This window comes from Phoenix dactylifera, chromosome 14 (genome assembly GCF_051530095.1).
Source record: "Phoenix dactylifera cultivar Ajwa chromosome 14, Ajwa_hap1_PhDact_Kaust_v1.1, whole genome shotgun sequence".
Classification (NCBI taxonomy): domain Eukaryota; kingdom Viridiplantae; phylum Streptophyta; class Magnoliopsida; order Arecales; family Arecaceae; genus Phoenix; species Phoenix dactylifera.
In genome coordinates, this window is record NC_143203.1 from 12,153,737 (window position 1) to 12,180,135 (window position 26,399).

The window sequence follows — 26,399 nt, forward strand, 5'->3', positions numbered from 1 at the left end:
AAGGGCTACACAATTAAGAGCTTTGGTGATTTTATTTATGGACAAAAGATTGAATTTAAAAGTAGGAACATAGAGGACATTAGATAAAGAGAGAGTGGAGGATAATCAAATGGTACCAAAGCTAGCAATGGGAACAGTCTCACCTGTGGGAAGAACAATAGGATTTTCATGTGTAATAGGATGACAAGTTTCAAATAAGGACTTATTAGGAGACATGTGGTCAGATGCACCACTGTCTAAGACCCAGTCTGATTTATGTGAAGAAGAAACCATATGACAACTAGACAAAGAAGCAATACCAGAAAAATTTGCTGTTGGGTTACAAGAAGGTGAGAGAAGGTCCATCAATTGCCTATATTGCTCTGCCGTGAGGCCTGGTATTGCACTTTCAGTTGTTGTGGATGGATTTTGTCCGCTGGCTGCATGATGGGCAGCATGTTGTGCGTTCGATTTGCTACCATTAGAGTGTAAATTCTCCCTTGAGTGGTCCTAATTTGCAGGATACCCTATGATTTTGTAACATGAATCCTTCCAATGACCAGCTTTTCCACAATGGTCACATTGTGGTCGTCCTCTTCCTCTACTTTTAGAATTAGATTGGCGTGAACTAAAATTCTGGCGACCTACAGACATAGCAACAGAATCTGTAGAGATTGAAGGTAAGTGTAATAGCCGCTATTTCTCTTCCTGATGAAGGATGTGTTGGGAACCCGCCCATGCCACAGAAAATTAAAAAATTTCAGATGGCAGCGGAATTGGCATGCGCGGGATCAACGTTCATCTCTTGAATGTTATTGAAAACCGTTCGTAGATAGATTAGGATTAAAAACTTTTAATAACATTAGGAAGATTAGATCTTCACCTTGTGCGGGTAGATGATCACTGCAAACTGAAGTTCGTGGTTTAGGATGATGGCTCGCTTGAAGCCGCACATGTGTCCGGCCTCTACGGGTATCCACACGAAGCAGAGGACCAATCCAAACGCTCCAATCTTCCCGGGGTGCTAGCTCCCTTGTAGAGATATGTTTTGATGGCTGATGTCCTCCCTTTGAATCAACCCTTGATTGTGCTTGGGAGGAGGAAGAAGAAGGATGAAGAGAGGAAGAGGAACAAAGCCCCTGCAGCCTTCTTTCTTTTTCCTGCTTTGGAAAAAGGAAGAGAGGAGGAGGAGGCCACCAAGGCCTTCTTCTTTTCTTCTCCTTGCTTGCGACTGAACCAAGAGGAGGAAGAGAGGGGGCGTACGGCTGAGGAGGAGAGGGCTTCAATACCCTAGCTGCTGCCCCCTTCTTCTCCTTAAAAAGGATGTGGAGCTCCTAACATTTAGGAGCTCCATATTAGATTCCTTAAGAGAGGCGTCGGCCCCTCTTGTGTTGCTGCACCAAGAAGCAAAAGGAGGAGTGGCATGGGCCCCTCCCTCTTGTGTTACCCTAGTCCTCTTCTAAGGAGGATTAGGAGGCCCCTATTTGGTTTAGTCATAATATCATTAGGCTTTAACCAAATCATGAACCATTTGGGTTCAATCTAGGTAAGTCCTAATCCAATTAGAACTCAAATCAATTATGACTCAATTGAACTCTTCAATCCTAATCCAATTAGGAGTCTTATTAATTCTTTAGATTAATAATTAATTAGGACTTAAGAAATCTTAATCCAATTAGGATTTATTCAATTTTAGTCCTAATCCAATTAGGATTCTAATTTGAATCCGGAGTCCTAATCCAATTAGGACTTCTAGGAATCCTATTCTAAGTAGGAATCCAAATTGAATTCAAAATCCTAATTCAATTAGGATTGTAGGAATCCTACTCCAAGTAGGACTCCCAGTCCTACTCCAAGTAGGACTCCCAGTCCTAATCTAATTAGGACTCCAGGAATCCTACTCCAAGTAGGATTTGTGTTTAAGTCCATTTAATTAATTTCCATTGTTCCTTCTTCTACTGATTATCAATCGAATTGATTACTCGTGATTCATAATCACTTTTCAACCATCGGATCGGTCATTACCTCTAGTGTGTGTGACCCCATAGATTCTATTCTGACTGGTAGTGAGATATATTGCGATCTCTATCACAATATCATTGAAAACTTCTTTCAATGGGTTGGAACGATTCCAACTCAACTCATTAGGGTTTATCGATCATCAAGATATTTTCTGTGAGTCTCACCATCCACCAGTGACACCTAGCAGCATGTAGTGGCTATCCAGCAGAATGGAATGATGAACCTCTAAGTGCAGTTATCGTATGATTCAATCCTAGTATCGTGGATCCCTACAGCACAGAGGTCATGGACAACTCGTCAAACCCCATCGTCTGTCATATGTCAAGATTTATTCGACTTAAGTTTGAGAGTGGAAAACTCTTTCTCCACTTTGCATACTGCCCCGGCCGAGGTCTTACGAACTCAGTCTTATAAATCACATAGGATCTCTCCTTATCTATCAAGATCGATAGATTCCATATAGGTGCATACCCTACTCCTACAGTGAACCTACTGTAGCCAATCTACACTGCATGGACCCATATGTCTAGAGACCATGTATACGTGCAGTCAAACTACAATAACCTCACTGTGAGTAGCCGAAGCACCGCAGGTCAAAGAACTAGTCACACTACTGCAACATCAAGCAAGTCACTGATGAGTGGATAGACATCCAAGTGACTTCTTATCTTGGTCATGCTCAGTACCCTTGTTCTTCAACAAGCACCTGCACTATTACTTTAATATCGCCACACTGTGGACTCAAGTCTCGTCCATCCATAAGAAAAGCAATATGTGTACTGATCTTATTAGATCGATCACCGTCCTCGTGATGATCCATCGATCAGAAGCATTTAAAAATTAATCACCAATGATACATGGCTCAAATTCTCAACTTTTGAGAATATATATCATCATCTTATTAATTTCTTGAACGATTCATAGACACAATAACAATATGAATGAAAAAGATGCCTTTTATTTATTCAATAATAAATAGTCAAGTACAAAATTATGTTCTAGAATCAACAATGTGTCGGCCAGATTGGCTTCTAGGGCATACATCTAACAGGATAGAGTACACCTTGCCAACAGTGGGTAAAGGTTCCATGGCAAGAATATGACTGCGGATAGAAGTGTAAGACTCATTGAACCCCATCAAAAACTGGAACACCTTCTCGGTTTCTTGGATCGAATGGAGCTCTTTCAGGCCACCACAAGAACAGATCGGATTCATTTGAAGTGCTGCCAGTTCATCCCAGTATCCTTTAATGGTATTATAATAAGCCATAAGTGAGAGGTTACCTTGATTGAGAGTACAGATGTCACGTTTAAGCTTGAAAACCCATGGGTTATTACTGTGAGAGAATCATTCTTCCAAATCAAGCCAGACTTCTCTTGGACTATTGCACTAGATGATGGTGTTGATGAGAGATTTATCAATCGAGTTTAACAACCATAAAAGCACTATATCCTTGCAACGCTTCCAGACTTGAATTTCTGCAGTATTAGAAGTTGGTTTGGAAAGAGATCCATCGATAAAACCAAGTTTATTCTTGGCATTGAGGGCCATCCACATGGCGCGCTTCCACGTCGAATAATTGTCACCTGTGAGCGGCGTGGAAACAAGGATTATGCCTGGATGGTCAGATGAGTGTAAGAAAAAAGGTGAAGCAATATCACCGAAAGAATTGGGAAGAGAGGTTTCATATGATTGGAAGGAGGCTTCATGGTTGGATGTCGACATGAAGAGATGAAGGGCAAAAAATTGGATCGTTTAATGCTCTGATACCATGTTCAAATCACCACTTTTCCTAAAAGCTTAAGCTTATAGACTGAGGTAGATTTATTTATATATTTTATATTTTCTTACAGATAAGGTGCAATCTAAGTTATGGTAAGAAAGATCTACATTAACACACCTCCTAAAATCGAGTCTTACTAGTCAAAACAAAGTACATGATAAAGTAAAACTAATACAAGGATAAGGAAATTAATTAATATGTTGAAAGTCGAAAAGTTCTTTCTCAACATTATAATTCGATATTTATAAGTGGCTCCTCGTAACATGTAAGATGGGTGCTACTACGTATCTTTGATACTTGTTCTTACTATTATATACTACATACCCCACTATTATTATAATAAGTATCACTACCCCACCTCTCACATTATGAATAGTAGAAAAAAGAGTGCCACTTTTAGTTTTGACAAATATCCTTGCCGTTGTATGCCTATAGCCTCCTATTGTCAAGCATGGTAGATAGAGTTGCTGCCTTTTTTGTTTCGTTTCAAGCAAGCCAGAGAGCTCGGGATCCTTAAGAAGCTTGGTTGGTTGAGATAGAGAGCGGCCCGCCAAGCATGACTAGACGAGGCCTAAATGCATATGCGGACATGCCATCGACATCGGGCTAGCTGAAAAGGTATAAGTCAACTGGAGCATAAAGAGCAACATAGGTCTAAATACCTTGTTGTTCAATGATTTTCATCACTACTGCACCACCATTTGAAGAAAATTGAGTAATGTTAGACTATGGTGGAAAAAATGTAGCACTAGGCTCCAATAGGGTATAGCGCTGGGCTACGATAAAGATGCAGCATGATGGACTACAGTACAGATGTAGACTATGATTAAAAAACTAAGTTATAGCTATTTTTAGAATAAAGAACTAAGGTAAAGATAAAGATAAACTGATTAGGTTGACCGTTGAAAGATCCTTATCATAGAATAAAATTCTATTTTTATATTAGTATATATAAGTAACTACCTACTCTTAACAATTGTAATAATGTTTGCCTCCATACCTTTGTTATTCTAATAACTATTGTCAATGATCCTTCCACTAAGTAAGTATATGTTGCCCAAGAAGACAACCCAAGAGGGGGGGTGAATTGGATTTTAAGTAATTATTGCAAATTAAAACTTAATGAGTAACTAATTAAACCTTATTGCAAGTGGATTAATTAGTTTACTATATGCAGTGGATGAAGGGAATGGGAGAGACAATTATACAATCACAAACACAAGAGATTTTATAGTGGTTCGGAGCTAACCCTTGCTCCTACGTCCACTCCCCAAGCTTCACTTGGAAGTTCACTATAATCCCTCGGATTACAGCCGGTTGTTTTACAAGCTCACAACCCAACTTGTTGTTTTACGAGATCACAACGAACTCGATCAGTTTTCACAGGCTCACCGACTAAAACCATCCGATTGTTTTTTCGGGATCACAATCGAACCCTACACGTTGGTTTTACCCTCGGCTCACCAACCAACCTTCACACCCTTGATTCAATCCCCTGATTGAATCAAGTAAGAAAAGCAATTTGAAAAGAGTACAAGGATAGCTTCTTGAAAAGCAAATATACACAATATGAATAAAGAAGAGTTGGAAGCCCTCAAACAGATTTTTGAATGTGACGAAGGGGGCTTCTCAAACTCTGCAACTCCTCTTGAGTGTGCTGAAGATTTGCTGTCAGAAAGGGAGCCTTGAATGCGAGGAAGACGTTTGGAGGATAGACTTTTAATGCACTTCTTCCTTCTTTCACTTGTATTTACTCTTGAGAAGCTTTGGTAGGTGGAAATCTCTTTTGCTTTGAATGGAGTGTCTCTTTCTTGCTCTATTACTGTTCACTCTGGCTATTTAAGCAATCCCCATCGAAAACTAGCCATTAGACACACTTTTAGAGCCGTTCTGCACAATCTGCAACTCCTGACAAAGTGTCCGTTGCGATCGGAGTCGACTCGCTCGATCTGGAGTCGACTCGGCTGTTGCTGGAGTCGACTCATGCTTTACTGGAGACGACTCGCCCACTGTTCAAAATTTGAAATAAAGTGCTGTCCCGTTCTGGAGTCGACTCGGCTAAACCTGGAGTCGACTCGCCAATGTCCGGAGATGACTCTCCCTTCTGGAGACGACTCGTTCTTCAGGAATCCAAAAATCTTTCTTTCGGGTTTACTTCCTCGAGTCGACTCGGTTTCTCTTGGAGTCGACTCGGCTCTCAGAGCCAGAAAAACTGGTCTTCTATCTTTGGAGTTGAACTGCCTCGGAGTCGACTCGCACTTTGCTGGAGTTGACTCGGCTCTCAGACACCGAAGAACTGGTCTTCTGTCTTTGGAGTTGAACTGCCTCAGAGTCGACTCGGACTTTGCTGGAGTCGACTCGGCTCTCAGACACCGAAGTTGGCTCTCTGACTTTTAGTCTTGCATTCCTCTGAGAGTCGACTCTTGCTTCTTTAGGAGTCGACTCGCCAACCGTCGGAGTCGACTCGAGTTCTTCTGGAGTCGACTCGGTTCTCAGAGTCCAAAACAACTTCTCTGTCTTTCTGTCTGTTACTCCTTGGAGTCGACTCGGAACTATCGGGGGTCGACTCGGCAAGCATCGGAGTCGACTCGAATTCTTCAGGAGTCGACTCGGTGACAAGGTCTGAGATTCATCTTTCTGTCCTGCTGTCTGTTCTCAGACGGAGTCGACTCGTAATGTGCCGGAGTCGACTCGAGCCTGTGCCAGAACGTCTGAAACACTTGGAGTCGACTCGAAATCTTTCGGAGTCGACTCGAGTTCAAGACTTTGGTTCAAATTGAGTTCCATGCTTAGCCAAAATGTATTGAACCAAATCTAGAGACAATTAAATATAAATTCACAAATATTTGGCTGAAACACTAGATTGAATTCATTAGTATAACATAAGATATACTCAAATGCTTTGAGCTCATCAAAATCAAATAGGGTTATAATCAATCACTCCACAGTATATGAGCACGATCATTCTACAATTGCTAGACCAATACTCATATCTTATTGACCTTTAATTTATACTAATGTTGCTTGTGTTGGATGTCCCCTTTCTTTCAGCCTAGAATGTAATCATTTGTTCTTGAAAATTTGAGACCGATATGATCACCATGGTCTTCTACTAGCCTATGGCCGTGACTTAATCTTTCGACCTACTAATCCACATCATGGCCAAATTCTATTTATTCAGTTTGGGTGTCCACCTTTAGCATGATTTTACAGCCAAATTCTATCCAGTATTAATAAAGAGTCACATGATTCTCATCCACTCTAATTCTACTAACTAAATTGATTTAGCACTTGCTCCTAGTCGCTAATTAGATTGTTGTGATGTGATGTAAATAAGTAGTGCTATTATTCTTCTCACTCTTTGGATTGTACACATATCCCTCCCACGTCACAAGTAATAGACAACCATCCTTAAACATTCCGAGCGGTAATTTTGGAATGCAGTGTAAAAATTTATAAATACTTTCTTTCAACAGAATTCAAAATTAAATTTATCAGATATAAACAAATACAATAATTAAATAGGATCACAGCCAAATGAGAGGTATGTATCCGTCCCAAGGGATCGCACGTGCTCAACTGCGTTGGTGAGCCCAAGATTCGCGTGTGTCATCAAGGTGGTGCGCCACATGTCGTCCCCCTTGCGCCTCAATCCCAAAAATACCCTCATACTCAATTAATTGATTGTCGACGATCACAACAAATTGGGCGTAAGAATGTAATTTCACTGTACGCCATCCCACCCGACCGATCCGGAGTGCAGGGTATAATGTGTCCTCTACACGACGCCAGACACGATCCGGTGGACCCCAGTCCTTCGGTACAGTGGGCCGCACGAAAACGACGGCGGAGGGGGCACCGATCTGGCCGCACGACAATAAAAAGAGGCCACTATCCATGGGAGTACCGTTTTCGTAATTTCATCGGTTCTCTAGGGGCATTCTGGGGTGCGGCGTTCAGAGCGCCCTTGCCGTACGGAAGACCGGCGGCGGCCGCGCTACGTGGCCCTTACGGCGTGCTACAGGGCCCGGGGATCCTCGCCACATGTCGGCCTGCGGAAGGCATACGGGGACAGTGGGGGTTGAGCAAATTCGGGGCGTTCGCAACCGTTGGATGGGGGATTGGCGAGATGGATGGGTGAGATGAATGGGATAGGGGTCACGTGAAGGGAGGGCGGGGTTCTCGACGAATGGTCAAAATCTGGGGCTGCGCGGGAGACGAGGATATCTTTAGATATCTTTGAATCGGGGCTGAAATGGGCAAGCTAAAGTTGGGTTACAGCCGAAAAGGGGGTGGTTCTATATACACCCCCCTTATTGCTCAGGACACCCCCCAAAAATTAAAAAAAAATTAAATACTCTCTACACCCCCCCATTTGCTAAGGACACCCCTAAAAAATTGAAAATTCCTAAATTACCCCCCACCCTCCCCACCCCCTCACCTAAATTGCTCTCTACACCCCCCAAACCCCCCCCCCCACCCCGCTCTTCCCCTCCAAAACACCCGCCGGCTTCTCCCTTCCGCCCAAAAAACCTCGCCTCAAGCACCTCGCCGGCGGCCAAACCCCCTCCGTCTCCCCCTTCTCCCTCTCGTCGCCGGTCGGTGCATTGCACCTCGCCAACGCCCAAAACCCCCCCGTTCCCCCTTCTCCCTCTCGTCGCCGGCATTCTCCCGATCTCCGACCACCTCGCCGGCTTCTCCCGGAACCACCTCCCCGGCCATCTCCCGAGCAACGAGCACCTCGCCGGCGCCTCCACGACCACCTCGAGGTAGCTCCCCCCCCCCCCCCCCCGCCTCCAGTGCTCCGTTCGGCACTGGATCGCCGAACAGAACCCTTCTGTTCGGCTGAACAGTGCCGAACAGAAGCCTTCTGTTCGGCAACCCTCAACCGAACAGAAGCCTTCTGTTCGGCTGCACAGTGCCGAACAGAAGCCTTCTGTTCGGCTGCACAGTGCCGAACATAAGGGTTCTGTCCGGCTCTGTGCAGCCGAACAGAATCCTTCTGTTCGGCTCTGTGCAGCCGAACAGAATCCTTCTGTTCGGCACTGTGCAGCCGAACAGAAGGCTTCTGGTGCCAAATCGCGTGTCGTGCTGAATTTTGTGCCGAACATTTATGTATGCAATTGAATTATTTTCTTTGATATAGCCTAACATTGAATTTCTATATTTTCAGACATGGATCCCCGTCCCGCCAGAGTTAGACCTACGGCGTCAGCTAGGAGACGTCGTGCTAGGATTGCTTCTCCCAAGCCTGCTCATATGCCATCGGACTCTCCTGAGTCAGAGCATGATGATATGCCCGCTAGGGGCGAAGACGATGAGTCCGTTGGACCATGTCCAGGAGGTCCAGAGGATGAGTCCGTCCTGATCAGTTTCAAGACGCATATAGCAGCTTCCATCTGGAGGCAACAGGTATTATTTATTTGTTATAGCATTATATTTTGTTTATTGATGTTTTATAAAGTAGTAGTAATTATACATTTATATTACAGGAACGAGCTCCACTAAAGTGCATGAACCATACTGCCAAGATTGGTGAATGGAAGTGGTGGTCTTTAAACCAACCAAATACCAGGTTCAGAGCACTATTGAGGCAGTCGGGCCTCGTAGAGTTAGTACAGTGCTCTTATCGATTCATCGATAAGATTCTGATTTCGGGCTTCGTAGAGAGATGGCAGCCCGAGACGAACACCTTCCATATACCATTTGGCGAGATCACTATCACGTTGGATGATGTATCCGCCATTTTAGGGATTCCTGTCGCAGGTGCCTCAGTAGCAGTTTCTCCTGAGAGGATGAGTGATCGGGATGCTGAGGAGCTACTTGTGGAGTTGTTGGGGGTGTCAGCTGGAGACGCGCGTCAGGAGGTACTGTCATCGCGCGATCAGTCTGTGAGGATGGAGTGGCTGAGGACTCAGTTTCACTCTGTATCTGATAGAGACAGCCAGCAGAGGATAGAGTGTGCAGCACGAGCCTATTTGTTATTTTTGTTAGGCTGCACACTCTTTGCTGATAAGAGTGGGACCAGGGTGCCTATAGCGTATCTGTGTTTACTGCGGGATCTGGATAGGGTGAGCACATATGCCTGGGGTACAACTGCCTTAGCATATTTGTATCGGCAGTTGGGGATTGCGTCGAGGTCATCAGTGAGACAGATCAGTGGTTATATGACGCTTCTGCAGGCATGGATTTATGAGCATTTTCCGGCACTCAGTCCTCACCCGTCGCTCGAGTATACTGATGCCAGTCCCCGCGTGCACCGCTGGATGCCCGGTACTCCATCCCGTACCACGATGGACCATTTAGTGGTTCTACGTGAGTCATTGGACCTTTTGAGCATCGATGAGGTACGTATCATATTACCATTTGCTTGTGTTTGTCAGTACTTTTAATATGCGATATAGTATAAAACTGAAATGGACCTTTTGTTTTGCAGGTTATTTGGGATCCCCATCATCGGCTTCGGGGAGATCGCCCATATATTGATATCGCATTTTTTAGTGGCTCCATCAAGTGCCTTGATATCGTAGAACCCTATCATCCAGAAAGGGTTCTTAGACAGTTTGGTCGTATTCAGACCATCCCTCGAGCGCCACTAGCCCCTACGCGAGCCAACAGAGGTTCCACAGCAGGCTCGTACCGGATACATTACTCCTATATGGATCAGCTTTGGGAGCGGTGGGAGGACCACGTGCTGAGCCAGGCGAGCAGGAGCCACCCAGTTACCCGGCCATCAGACAGCGTACCGGGATACATGGAGTGGTATCTCCGTATCACGCACGTTGCAGTTCAGCCTCCTCATCTGCGCTCGAGTACTCATTCTGGAGCTAGGGGAGGTCATGATGATGCTGACATGCACCGGCGGCGTAATGCAGCTGCACTCGGTATCAGTACCGACATTGTACGGATGGGTCCCTCAGAGGCTACGTCACTAGGTGCCGGGCACCTATTTGATGCTATTTCTCAGATGCATCAGGTACTTCTGGGTGATGAGCCTGGCCCGAGTACAGCACCCTCTCATTCGGATCCAGCACCCTCTCATTCGGACGTACAACAGTACACGCGTCGACGATGGCGTCATAGGGATTGATGATGGAGCCTTTGTAATCTTTGTAAAGCCTTTGATATTAATGAAAAATATATATTTTTGGTACATTTACGTGTAATCTTTGTAAAGCCTAGCCCGTTCTATTTTACACAAATATAACAGTGCACATAACAATCAATCTAACAATGCGAAGACAGATATTTTTTGATTTATATTGATGATGGAGTTTCACAGAGAACATCCTCATGATCTTTCAACATTTTAAATACATAGCTAACATAACTGTTGCTTATCAGAAAATCTGCCTCAATCATCAAAGGCAAACATTTAAAAGATGCTCTACCACCCCCTTAATTTCTCACTCCCCCAAATAAAGCGCGCAACCTATTTGCGCTTCGCTCACCTGACCAAGAACATCACAGAGCCCTCTTTTCCAACAAAAGAAATGATAATGCCTGCTCAACTTTTCCTTCAGAAATGATGATGCCTGCTGTAACGTACCCTGATGTAACATACAACTAGATTCACTGACCCAAAAACAAGAAAGTGAGATGGTGCAATCAGAAGTTCTTCCCCATGATACACTTCACAAGGTCTAAGATGCGAAAATAATCATAAACAAGAGATGAATGTTTACCCTCCAGCCCATCACGACTATAGCGGTTGCTACCTGAAAGATTATTACATGGACTTCCACCAATAACCAGATCAAACCCACCAAATGTGTTAATCATCTGCTCAAGCTTGTCACCGTTAAGTTCTTGTACATCAGAAAGGTCTATTAGTTCCCCTGTGTGCTAGGATTGCTCCCACCAGCTCTTAAGTATGTTTCTGTTTACATCTGAAATCTCAACGGAAACAACAGTCTTCATATGTATTCCCAGCTGATGGAGAGCCACCTCAGCACCCCCAATACCCGAAAAATGCGAAGACAGATATTTTTTGATTTATATTGATGATGGAGTTTCACAGTACATGACTCTAAGAGCCCAAAAAAATTTACAACTTTCAAAAATTGTACATATATAAAGAATCAATCTAACTCTACTGTCTCGCTAGTTATAACATTAGGTGAGATGCTCTCTTTGAACTGTTGAATCCGTGCTTCATATGAATTTTCCCATCCGGTAGCACAAGGAAGATGATATTTTCGCCAGTTGGTCGCTACTGGCGGAACGGGATGTCCCGGCAACAAGAACACCTTCAAAATTAGAAATAAGAAAATATTAATAGCTACAAATTATAAATAAGCAAAATTAAATAAGCAAAATTAAATATTCTCAAGTGTTGTGAACGTAGTACCTCAACAAAATGATTTCCATTTACGAATCCGATAGCGATATCTTTGCGGGATAGAAGAGGTACTGGCACAGAACGGAGAGGTAGGAAGGTCAGACATTGTTGCAACGAGAGATGGTATAGGACAACATTATAGCAGGATGCTATAAGATGACCCATGTCCGGCATAGTCATCCATCTGTCATATGGTGGACAATCATCATAATATGATAATGCATGAGTGATCTCAGCAATCGTCCCTTCCACACCATATAATGTGCGATAGTGGTCCGAATGACATTGCAACTCTTGCAATAAATCCTTCCTAACACGCACCCAGTCATCTTCTCCAAATCCCAGTAAGTCAGCTATTGCCCTAAATCCGCAATTCCCATCAGCTTTTACATCCTTGATATGCTGGATGTATGGTCTCAAGGCAGAAGGAATAGCATCAATATAGATAATGGGCGTATGTGACTGGGCTCTAGTACGAAAAATCTGCAAATAATATCAAATGATAGAAAATATGTAACAATGGCAGAAATATCCAAATAGTTATCCGTCTCAGCACTTTCCGTACCGGCACGGCACGGCACGTCCCGACATGTCCCGTATCGGCACATCTCGGCACGGCACGTACCGACATGTCCCGTATCGGCACATCTCGGCACGGCACATCCCGTATCGGCACATCTCGGTACGGCACGTCCCGACATGTCCCGTATCGGCACATCTCGGCACGGCACGTCCCGACATGTCCCGTATCGGCACATCACATACCGGCACGGCACGGACCGTCCCGTAGACGTTGTGATACCTATTGTAAGGAAAAAAATATTTGGTACTTACCTTTTGCTTGGGCCGCCTCTTTTGAATCTGAGTAGATGGATTGCGGATGGTAACTTTCTCAACACCAGGTGAATAACTATCCTGTCCAGATAGAACCAACTCAAACGCAGACGGGTCACGTCGAGTAGACGTATCAACCTTCATTGAAGCGCGCCCACGTGAACCAGTCTTCCGTTTTGCAGGCTCTAAAAGAGGTGTACTATCTGGACTTGCAATCTCTCGTAACTTCTTGATCATCTGCAATTGAGAAGCCCCATCTAACTTCTTGAATCGTAGCGCAATCAAATCTAACTCTGCATCACAACTCAACTGAATTGGCTGCACGGGGGGCGGGGGGGGGGGGGGGTAGGTAGAATATCAAGTTTCCTCCAATGAGGATCTATGCAGTCGAGAGGAATGGGCCGACCTTCCACCCTGTACCGCGCAATCTGGTGAGCACATGGTATACCATGTGTGCGTCGAATAGCGCACCCACAATTTGAATCATCAAACCCAACTGAATTGGCTCGTTTCGATTGGGCGAGGACATGATTTAACGCACTTATAGATATGAAACCTCGCAACTCTTTGAATTCAACTGGCTTGAAGTTGTGCTGCACTACCAATAAACTCTTCTCCAATGAGGCTTTAACGGAGCTGTGCTGCAACTCAATCAATCCATTTATTCTAGTCCAAGATGACTCGAAACTTCCTTGGCTTGATCCAAGCTGCTTTTTGAGCTTTGCATGTGCACTCTCGACCCTAGTAAACAAATGAAAGTTAGATATAAGAATTGAGGCAAATTAAAATTAAATGAGTCTTTATTTGTGATACCTATTTGTCGTCACATTTTCGTAGTGCCTGCATGTATCCGTCCACGCCACAACAAATCTTTCCTTGTATTTGCTCAGCCAAGTATCTGACACATACTGTAGTGCATCTGGATAGGTACCGAACTCTCTCTGCAGTGCACTCCAGCGATCATTATACTCGTCTTCCGTGGAGGACAGCACTAGTACATTCCAACTCATAATAAATTTATCCCATTTCTTCTTCAATTCGAAAAATTTTTTGCACTTGGCCAAAACATTCCTACTAATATGCCATCTACATAATAAATGTCTAGCAGTAGGAAATACTTTATGAATTGCATTCATCAAAGCCAAGTCTCTATCTGTAACAATCAACTCAGGCAAAACATCATCAGCTATGACACTGCGCAATCTCTCTAATGCCCAAGTATAGCTTTCTTCCCCCTCAGAATTTAAGTATACAAAAGCAACTGAAAATGTCATGTCAGTAGATGTCACCCCCACAATCTCTAAGAGCGGAAGACGATACCTATTCGTCTTGTACGTGCAATCCATTATCAACACACGGGGAAATGCACAGAACAAATCAATGCTGCCAGGGTGTGCCCAAAATAAGTCATGCACAACATCCGTATTAGTACAATTCCTATGCCACTCAATATATTTAGCCTCTGATAATTTACCTAATAGATGTTGCATTTCAGACCTCCCGGCTTTCTCTGCAACCTTAAACCGTTGACGTACATTGTAGATAGTCTTGATAGTCGTAACATTGAGGGCATCTCTTTCCTTCAATGTGGATAATATGTCCTTTGGACGAACCAAACTCTTCGACATATCCACTAACAATTCCGTCTCCTGCTCAGATAATCTCCCTGCATATGAGTGCCCCTCCAGATTCTCTGCAGCGGGATGATTGTGCACTCCACATACGACCAGTAATATCCAATCATCCGCAGTATCCAATTTCTTTCCTCTTAATGCAAAAGGGCATCCACACTTCTTTGTCCCACAGGCAGTCTTTATTCGCTTTTCTTTTTTGGTTCGGTACGTCCCACCCCTCTCACAACCTAACGTAATTCTGGGTTTCTTAGAAATGGTACCTGCATCGGATGATTTGATTACAACAACAAAACCATTTCGCCTCCCAGCTTCACGACACCAATTACACAAGTCCTCTCTACTCTTGAAGATCTATACATTAAACAATTTATGTAAGTACACAGTTGTAAAAATAGCTCGCTAAACTATTACAAAATTGCACAATACATTATAATACCTCGTAAGTTGTAAATTCGCTTGTGTAATCCAGTACAAATTCTGATCCAATTATACTCGATTCGGTTGTAGCATAGCCCTACATATAAAATAATTTATCACCAAGAATTAATGAATCAGAGGATCTGTTCGGCACAAAATTCAGCACGGCACGCGATTTGGCACCAGAAGGCTTCTATTCGGCTGAACAGTGCCGAATAGAAGCCTTCTGTTCGGCAACCCTCAACCGAGCAGAAGCCTTCTGTTCGGCTGCACAGTGCCGAACAGAAGCCTTCTGTTCGGCACTGTGCAGCCGAACAGAAGGCTTCTGCTCGGTTGAGGGTTGCCGAACAGAAGGCTTCTGTTCGGCACTGTGCAGCCGAACAGAAGCCTTTTGTTCGGCGATCCAGTGCCGAACGGAGCACGAACCGTGAAAAAAAAAAATTTCGAAACAAGGTGGAACACGTACCTTTGCGGCCGATTCTTCGTCCCAAATCACTAGTTGCTTGTCCATGCTTCGAATGGGGCTTAAATCTCCTTCAAAGATCGCCTAAACGATGTAAATGGATCGAGGAGTTTAAGGGGGGTTTGAGGGGGGGGTTTTTTTTTCTTTTCAAAACGAAACAGAGGAGGAGGAAGGGGGGGTGTATGAGAAAATTTCAAGGGCAATATGGTAATTACACTAAAGGTTAGTTTGGGTATTTTTTTTTTGGTTTTTGGGGGGTGTCCTGAGCAATAGGGGGGGTGTATATAGAACTACCCCCGAAAAGGGTGTAAATTTACGTGGACAGGTGCAAGCTTGCCACTGAATTCTATTATAATCACGAAAATGCCACCATTTGTAATTAACAACGCAAATCACTTTAACCTTGGTGCTTTCAGAACTGAGCAACTCGTAAATTAACAAATGACGACCATTAAATCTCATTGTTCTTTGATATAAATGAGGGAAAAAAAAAAGAATGCTAGATTTGGGTTTGGGAATGATTTTTTTGAGCTAGTTTCATAAAACTTGGTTAGCAAGTATATAAGTAAGAAGGTCTTTCCTAAAATATAGGGTTAATAAACAAAAGCTGAAATATTTATTAAATTTTATTTTTATTATTTTTGATTCAAACATCTTTGGTCTATTCGGCAAGCGATGTTTTAGTTTGTAAAAAAGCGATAAAATCTGATAACATTGTCATCCTAGAGTCACTATCTATAATTTAATTTCTATTACAACAACTAACTTCAATATTTATAATATAAGGTTTATTTCAAAAGGAAATTATAACATAAGGTTTTTTATTTCCTTCTATGTACAACAATGCTAAATGTTGCAACTCTTACAAGACACATTAAAGAAACATGGCCAACATTTTAGTAATTGTAATAAATCACTGGTTCATCATCTAAATGAAAAAAGAATAATATTCTGAAATAATGTTATTGGATATCTCACTAGACAGAATAGTTGGTTTTTGAATGTTGGTCTAAATTTTGGATAAGCATTTCATAAGACAACTATGGAGTATGAAAAGTTAAATAATCATTATCATGATGATGTTGGACGAGTTTTATGATTTCTTTTTTAGTATTTTGGCAACTTGGGGTTCCATAAATTGTTATTATGAGTCTCCTGATGTTTTCTTTAAATTTAAGCAATTAATCCTTATGCTTCTCTATCTTCTTTGGCAAATATGATACAAGCCAAGCTGCTTTTCCTAAAAGAGACTCACTATTGGAAAAGGTGTCAATCCTGACTCTTATACGTCGACGCTAGGGCCAGTCCATTGACCGCCCCACATATAAATATGGCTTGTAGGCTGATTCGGAGAGGTCAGGGCCCATTAGGGGCTGACCATGCCCTGTTGTACATAAGAGAAGGAGAAAAAGACTCTCGTTAGGAGTTTTCTTCTTTTTCTTCCAATTCCGACAGGATCGAAGCCATCTAAGTTCATCTATAACTCGAGGACATCATTTATTTAATCCTCCTCCTCTCTAAGGCCCTCCAAGATGGTGATCGCATCTCCTCTCTCTTACTTTGAAATCGCAACTGCTCCTCACTATGCTTGCCGGAAATTGAGGTCGTCGACGCCTTCAGAGCCGAGGTAACACTCCGATCTTTCTTCCCTTTTCTTTTTCTTCTTTGGATGACTAAGATTCATGGCCGTCCACTCGAAAAAAAGGATCCCTATTTTGCTCTATTTTTGCCAGATCACCACGATCACAGCCGCCAGTTGCATCCCTTCTTCCTCTATTTTGCCAAGAAGGAAGAAGAAGAAAGAAAAAAAGAATAGGAGAAAGAGAACCATCCCTCTCATTCTCTCTCATGTTTTCTCTCTCTTCTCTCTCTATCCTTCCCTAAAAAGTCCTATAGATCCATGAACCGAGTCTCATAGACTTGATCTATAAACTTGAGTTGACCCCTACAAAGGGCCCTAAGGATGTCTTGGTGATTAGGTTGCCTATTAGACCAATCATCCCGGCCCTATTGAATGTCCCTGAAACTCCATTAATGAGCCATGTTGATTAATCTTGCCCTGATTGAGTCCGATTTATTGAGTGAAACATCTAGACCTGACTCACACGAAACCACCGTACGCTTGATCAAGTCTTCTCAAATTATTTATTTAAAGTTATTATTTAGAAATTAATTTTGCTATTAATATTCCAAATAAGCCTAGCGGAGTCGCCCAATGAAGTTTGATAGTCTAAAATAAAAGAGGTAAGTAAGTCTTATACTTCTTACTAGTTTTTGAACTTGGAAGTAACCCTAACACTCCTTATTAGTTTTCAAATATTTATTTATTTTTTCGTATTGTAAAAATATAAAAATAGGATTAAATATTGATGATATTATATTTTCTTAAAATCAAGGATCAAGCATACGATATTATGAAACTCATGATTTATTGTGAAATAATAGTTTCATGATTGTTTTACTATTAAGCACTATTTATAAACTATAAACTCCATATTTATGAAATTTATATTTTTGTTATGAAAAGAATATTTTCATGATTATTTTACTGTTAAATGCTTATTTATGGGATGAACTCTATAAAGCCATTTAATGATTTATTTATGTATCATTCAAAAAAATATGATCAAAAAATATGATTTAAGAAAAATTATTTTAAAAACTATGGCAAAAAGGCTCTTAGATAGTTATATATGGCTCCTAAAAGTGGAGTAAATCTACATCCAGCTGCATACGACCCTACCAATGATTAATAGTAGTTGATATACAATCCTATTAGCAGGTAATAGTAGTTGGCATATAATCCTGCCAGCGGATAATAGTAGTTGTTATACGACCCTACCAATGGATAATAGTCATTGGTGTTTGTCGATTACGGTCCTATCACGGGCATAAAGTGACCATAGTACAAATATTTGTGAGTAATATTTTAAACTATACTATAGCTAAATGTGAGAAGATGATTTATGAATTTATCTGAAAAATAAATTTAAAACCATATTTATGAAATATGAATAATTTTTGCATGCATGATTGGCTTCATGGCTTATTTTAATATATTGTACTATAAAATGTTCTATCTTGCAATAATTATTATTTTCATCGATCCATAGAAAAACTTATGCTTGATCCAATAAGGTAGTAAAAAATTTATTTACCGAACTGTATCGCTCACATATTTTTATTTTTATTTTTCTCTCTCTAGACGAATAGGGTCAATAGAAATGAAGGATGGTCCAGATTTGGAGTTCACACTAGCAAGCTCAGAGATTTTGTCGAAGAATTTTGTATTTTAATTGACTATAAATTTATAGTTAATATTTTCCTGAATATTGAGGATTATGAGTTTAGTATTTATGTTTGGATTTAGTTACTCTGAACCAGTGTTAGTTTTATTTAATGGATGATAAAATTGGACTTTTAATTATTATATTTTGTTTTTGATGGATTTGGAAGTTATGATATAATGGTTGGCTCTGTGTTATCGTGGATTGTACCCCTCAGTAGTATGGCCGTATTATATTCCGAATTTGGGATGTGATAGGAAGCATCGATAAGTTGTCTACTGCACCAAAATTTGCCAATGCATCTTTTTATAATCGAAAGATTACGACGCTTAAAAGTATTGGCGAGGAAGGACGCTTAAAAGCGTCATTGGAAACTAGTAAGAAGACAACGCTTATAAGCATCGTCGGATTCCATATATTCTTCAAATCCCTCGCCTAACCCACCATCAGCGCCATTTCCACTCTATTCTAGAGTGTCGCTGGCCGAGATCATCCTCCTCCCCTTTCCGCTGGGCTCCTTCTCCTTCTCTGTCTCTCCATCAGCCTCCTCCTCCTTTGCCAGCTTCTCCTCCTCCTCCTTCTCTACCCGCAGCCACCACCAATCCGTAGTGTTCTTCGAAAATCCGGCCGATCGCCCTCCTCCGTCGACAATGATGTTGTTGTCCCACTATCAGCCGCCCCACTCTCCACTCTGGTGATTTTTCTTTTCCTTTCTTTGATGATATTTTTGCTTGATTCCCTAATTACCCCCCTTTGAGCATTTGTTTGATATTCCATTTCTTAAGTTTTGAGGTTATATGCTTAAAGGGTTTTTATTCCTGATCATATTCTGCTTCCAAATATAATCTCAGTGAAGTTTTACTTAGCTTACGAAATCAATGAGGAAAAGGTCGCCGATTGGAATCTTCCCTCCCATATGGTCACGTTGTTGCTTTTATACGTCATGAAAACATCCTCTTAAATGGAAGCACCTTTGTTCCATCAAGGCTTTCGAATTAAAATGGGAAGGTAGCATCAAAATAACATACCTAGATAATTAGAAAAACAAACATCTGCAATATGGAGTTACATTAAATGGTATTGTATTGATACATCCCCCAATAACTATGATGTATCAAATGATCTCACAGGGAAAGTTCTGACATTGTAAACCACTCAAATCTGTTAAAATATGCTTTCTTTTCTTAAAGATCTATGACTTGGCACGACATAGGATCTGTAATTATAACATGCTAAAATATCATTATGATTTGTTTTCAACTTTTGGCTAACTAATTATCTTATGTTTGAGTTTATAAGAAAATCTTTTCTTGGGATAAAATAATCAATGTCTGTCTGGAGAAAAATGATCTGTTACATGGAGTATCAATGGGGCTGCGAAAGGGTTATGTGGATTAAAAGACATGAAAGTCATCACCTTTAAGATAAGATCAACCGAAGTTCTTCACAACATCTAGTAACTCTATATATCTAAGACTGGCAAGAAATGAATGGTGTGGAACTATGGTTATGGATGATGAGATGTCATCATTAGAGAGAAAAATGGGGTTAAATACACGAATGGTGCATGAATAGTGTCAGATGGACTTGGTTTGGTTGCGTCTAAAACTAATGGTTTCACACATGTTAGCATCCATGAATTTTAAATATCTGTTATATCAAATAGCATTAACATAAACAATCAAGAGAATTTATGATTAGGCAGAAAAATTCTTAAATATTTTTGATGTCAGTAAAATGTAACCATAATACCTTTTAAATTGTGAAGACTGTTATGAGACTTTCATGTAATTTTATTATCAAATCTTATACTACTCTTTATTACTCATGCACCATGTTAAAACTATCCATTTACATGTGCTTTCTATTGGACTGTTTTTTAAAGATGCATGAGTTCGACTTTCTATTCTAATAGAATGTATTCAATGATAAAAGACTTGTTTAAATTTTTTTACAAAATATAATATTAAATGTTTAATTTTGTTTATCTTTTTTAAGATAAGTTGCAATTCAATAAGTATTTTAATAGAATATACAAAAGTTGGATAAATAAGTCGAGATCCATTAAAGAATATTGGATGGAGTTTAGAATTTTATTAAATTTGCTATTGAGAGAGCTAATATGAATGAAAAAAATTTATGTCTACGCCGAAAATATGTAAATTGTTCTTCTTGGGCTCCAAAAATTGTTGAAGAATATTTTGTGTAAAATGGTGTTCTAAAAGGTTGTACTAAGTGCGTATTTCATAGAGATCCATATTGCCATCTCCATGTAATCAACCCTCCTATATAAAACACACCTCTAGTTTTAGATTCAGTAATATACAAAAAAATCTTGCAATAGAAGACGATATAAGGGACTTACTCAAAGATGCTCTTAGATGTGGTATTGAAAATTTAGGAGATCCTAGTGCAGGATAAGAAGTAGCTGAAATGGTTGATGAGCATATATTTACTAAATGTATGCATGTTGTGGAACCTAGACCTTTATTTAATGATGAGACAGCTCAGCATCAGAACTTGGTTAAATATTATGATCAAGAACTATGTCCGAGTTGCAAAAAAATTTCAAAGATTTCATTTTTGTGCATTTATTCTATTTGAAATATTTGAATGGGTGGTCTAGTAAGTTTTTTCTATGCAGCTTCAATTATTAGAGGATGCAATTTTGGAAGGTGTTACTTTGTCATCATCTTCTTATGAAGCCAAAAAATTAGCAAAATAATTGGATCTTGGATATAAAAAGATTCATAGTTATCCGAATGTCTGTATGTTATACTGTGGTGAAAATATTAATCAAGAGTTGTGCCATATGTGTGGATCTTCATGATGGAAAAAATATATTGAAGATAAGGATGACTTGTTGAATGAAGTGGATGCTACATGGACTAAAAAAAAACTAGCCAAAGTTTTGCGTTGTTTTTCTCTCATACTTAGATTGGAAAAGATCTATATATTATCGCAGATAGCTTCATCGATGAGATAACATGACGAAGGTCATATAAAAGATGGAATGTTTAGCATTAAAAAAGTCGAAGATATGTATCCCAATTTTGCTTCTAGTGTTCAGAGTGTTAAGCTACGTTTAGCTATTGATGGGTTCAATCCATTCCGAATGATGAGTTCCACATACAATACTTAGTTGGTTATTTTGATTTTTTGTAATTTTTCACCATGGATGTGTATAAAACAATCTTCACTTATTCTATCAATAGTCATTCAAGGTGATAAGGGTCCAGGTAATAATATTGATATTTTTCTGTAGCATTTAATAGAGGAATTGAAATAGTTATGGGAGCATATCAATGCATTTGATGCTTTCACTAGCCAAACAATCAAATTGTGGGCAGCTCTTATTTGGACTTTGAATGATTTTTCTGCATATGGTAATTTATCTAGTCAGAGAACTAAAGAACGTATTATATGTCCTTTTTGTGGCTATCAATGAGTTTCAACATTCTCAAGCTAGATCATCTTCTAATTAGTCCTAGTAGTCCCCGCAACCCTACAAGCCCCAGCAGCTTGATAGACATTAGCAGCAGTAGCTCTAGTCTTAGCACGAGTCTCCTAACGATTATCCAAGCGAGGAGATCACTTATAGGTCTATGGTAATTTAATTAAAATATTATATTTTTTTTACTATTACAATTTAAATAGTTTATTACATTTGATTTTATTTGATTTAATGCATATTTAATAGTTTTGAATACATTTTTTATATGCTTTTTTGTAGATGGACATGAGAGAGTGAGGACAAAATGGGAACCCACTCGAGCAAGGAATGTGTGGCAGCTTGATGAGGGTGAGAGGAATGTCACCTGATGCAACTAGATTGGGCAGTCCATTAAGAGGGCTGGAAGCATATTAGCAGGTTTCCTACTATCAATAGTGTGGAAAGGTTAGCTATGTTCACTCAACTATACTATGTGGAATGATATACTTTCTTCTTATAAGATTGAACTTCTACAAGTTATATAAGTAAAGAATTGAATTTATATTGCATGTTAATTTGCTAGTTATCATAAGCATGTAATTTGATTTAACATTTCTAACATTCTTTACTTCGGTGTAGAGTAAGTTTGTGCTTCCTCCAAAGAGCCATGATTGGGTGCCGAAGTCCCTCAACTACAAGCGAAAAGAATTTAAGAAGAAGTTGTAGAGGGACTACAAGAGAGAGGGTAAGATAAAGGAGGAGGTTGCTCGTAGTTGTCCTCTTGATGTATACCCTCATCAGTGGAGGAAGCTTATTTACTATTGATTTTTTGAAAGAGGACAAATTGTGCATACTCTCTCAGCATCTTATATTTTATTCATTATTAATATAGATTGAACATATATATATGATATATTATATTGTTTACTTTATTTGGCAGACATATTCAGATATTGCTAGAGCTATATGAGCATCTCAATCGGTTCCTCATACATCAGGCTCTAAGAGTTACGCAAGGCATAGAGATGAATTCATATGTTTCTTTGAAACTCTTTGGCATATTTTAAACTCCTTATTAGATTCATTTGTTTTACATTGAAACAATTATGCTTCTTAATGAAACTTATATGTACCATGTATCATGTACCATATATCATGATTCTTATGTCTTATTAAAACTCTTAGACTTTTTTACTTTAAATTGAAACTTTAATCTTTATATTGAATTATGTATCATATAATGTGCATCATGAACTGTGTATCTTTCATCATATACCACGTATCATGGATAATGTATCATGTAACATATAATTTTTGTTGTAGATGAAAGAGCATGGAAGGGAGCCTGGTGAGGTGTAGTTCTACAGGATAACTCATACCCACCGAGATGGCATCTTTGTTGGAAGAAATCAAGAGAGATAGTCATATGTATTGATAATTGATTTGTACAATGATTTATAGTTTCATTTTTTTAAATATTAATATGTGACTTTTTTTTAAATATAGGAGAGGGCTACATCTCTTATTGCAAAGTATGTCAGAGATTCATCATTATCTTTAGAGACCAATCACGTCAAAGCTCAGATGTTCACCGAATTGATTGGACCGGAGTAGTTTGGTTGAGTGAGGGGTTATGGTTGAGTAAGCCGATATATCCAAAATACTAGACATAGTAGTAGCATTGCAGACATTCATAGACTGGAGGCAGAGATAGAGGGGATGAGGCAGAGCCATCAGATAGAGATACAATATTTGAGAACTTAGCTTGACCAGATTACATTCTTGCTGCAGAGGTTTGTCCCTCCTCAGATAAATAACTACATCTATTTGTATATTTACATAATTATCATGTATATTTTTGTATGAGCTAATGATTTATAATACTTTGTGATTTTTATATTCTCAACTTCTAATGATTCTATCTTTTTCTTATAGGTTTTTGATACTTTCAACAGTCATATGGATGATGATGATGATGCTATGGACCATTGAAAGCCTTTAGATTTTTTATAAGAGTTTTATATGTGTTTATTTTTATTTTTTTGAAGCACAATGAATAGTAATGAACATTCAATCATGTTTGTTAATGTAAATACAATCATATTTGACAATATAAATATTTGCTATTTTTATATATAATACATGTGTTATTATATGACTTTTATTATGTTTGTATTTGTGTATATATGCGAGTACATATTTTTCTTTTTCTTAATAAATTTGAAAAAAATAGTTTGTCCTTACCATGCTATAAAGCATCGCCATATTTTAAGTTTAACGGCATTTTAAAGTGTCGTTAAAAGATACACAAAGAATGCAAATAAGCATCGTCAGTTTGTAATTAGCAATGCAAATAAATATCGCCAATTGATAATTAGCGATATAAATTAGCATCATTAATTAGCGACACGAATAAGCATATTTAATTAGTGATGCTTTTCTTCGGAAGCCACGTCTAGGTGCTTAATTCCCTTGCCGATACTTAAAAGCACCGTTCGCGTCAACGCACGATGCAACCCAAAAGTGCTGTAAAATTGTTTTTCTCCATTTGCATTGTTGACATTTTTTCAATGCTTTAGAAAGCGTCAGAGAGCTGTCATGCATCACTTTTTTGTGTCGGCAGGTAACTTAAAGAGCACTGGCAATGCCAGATATTTCTGTAGTGACTCTTGTTATTGCTTAGATGCATGAGACATTTGCTTTTATTTGGATCATTTATTTTTAGATTATTAAGATAAGGTCAAATCAACTATTTTGCAATCATATGCATTCAATTGGAATTGTGTAGCATTTGATTGAGATATAATGTGACATTAAGCAATCAATATATTTTGGTATAATCATCTGTCATATTTCTAATTGTACAACTAGTGGGCATATTTCTAATTGTGCAATCAATTTGATAGAATTTAGCTGATCATATATAGACAATATGTATGCATTTATGTATATATACATAATGTGTATAAGTATGTATACTAATAATCCAAGTACAGAAGTAAAAAACATAATTCTTATGCAAAACATTTCTTTGTTGCAAGTGTGCATTATCTTCTAGTTGCTTTCGATGCTTCCATTTTTGTATGATATAAGAGCATCATCTTGATAGTTGATAGCCATCAATTGAAGTTTCTTGCAACTTTCAATTTCATCCCATAACCTTAAGTTCATTGAAGGGTGTATGTTTGTTATTCATGTTTCTTATTCACTTTAGTTACAATACTATCCTCTCTATGCTAACAGTTAATAACTTGTACATTGCCATCCATAACCATGCCTTTTCAAGGTGATTTTGATAAAACTAATGCCTCACTGTTAGCAAACACAACCCTTAAAGTCTTTGCTCCTCATATTGCCTTACTTTTGGTGATTTTGTCATATCATCTTGTAGCAAATTAAAGTCTATGTTTTGTTCTCTTATTACTGCTGTTACCCTAGCAAGCTAGTAGTTAAGTTGGTGGTATGTACAATCCTTCTTTATCATTAGTCTCTAGTAAAGTTGGTGGTATGTCCAACCCTTCTTTATCAGTAGTCTTACATTTTCACCATTGTCTTTGTAGTCAATTTTCAAGTCACCATCAAAGCTTTTGGTGGAAAATGATATTAACACTAACTGACACCATCTCTTGTCAGTCTTTTTTTCTTGTTATCAAATGTTTCTCCATTGGTCGGCATGTTGTTGCGTACTTTTGCCATTCTACTCTCTAATATTTCTTTCTTACCATATCTTACATAGTATACCAACATTATTTGTATGTTGTATATCTTGCTATTACATGTCCTTTTTATGGTTTACCATTATTCTTTATGTCACGCCCCGAACCCATCACCCGGGTCCGGTACGTGACCGGCCGCATGAGCCCTAGAGCAGTACCCTAAAGATCATGCAAGGCCTAAAATAAACAAATAATTTCAATAATTTCATAAATGCCAAAATTAATGATTAATAAAATTAAATCAAATCCAACCAAAATGTACGAAATTATTACATAATTTTCCAATGTCCATAAACAAAAGATAAATTAACTTCTATCTATCTAGCAATCAGACTCCACGCTGATCTCATTTCTCGTCCCACCCAATGGACTCTACAAATTCAGTGCCTCTGAAAAAGAAAGTAAATGTTGTATGAGCTTTTCCAGCCCAGTAAGAATCCCAACAGCCACACACAGTAAAAATCATAAAATAATCAATGCATCAAATAT

The 26,399-nt window shown here is 39.5% G+C and overlaps 2 long non-coding RNA genes across 2 annotated transcripts; one reads left to right on the plus strand and one right to left on the minus strand.

The window, feature by feature from the left end:
- Positions 1–11,216: 11,216 nt before the first annotated feature.
- Positions 11,217–12,667, minus strand: LOC148700461 (uncharacterized). Its single transcript, XR_016398375.1, has 3 exons — positions 12,136–12,667; positions 11,471–12,034; positions 11,217–11,288 (listed from the first exon to the last, which is right to left on the minus strand). It is a non-coding gene; the product is annotated as an uncharacterized LOC148700461 (long non-coding RNA).
- A 9,834-nt stretch (positions 12,668–22,501) lies between these two features.
- LOC149751349 (uncharacterized) lies at positions 22,502–23,977 on the plus strand. The gene is made up of 4 exons (XR_016398281.1): positions 22,502–22,659; positions 22,834–22,939; positions 23,518–23,622; positions 23,701–23,977. It is a non-coding gene; the product is annotated as an uncharacterized LOC149751349 (long non-coding RNA).
- Positions 23,978–26,399: the final 2,422 nt, after the last annotated feature.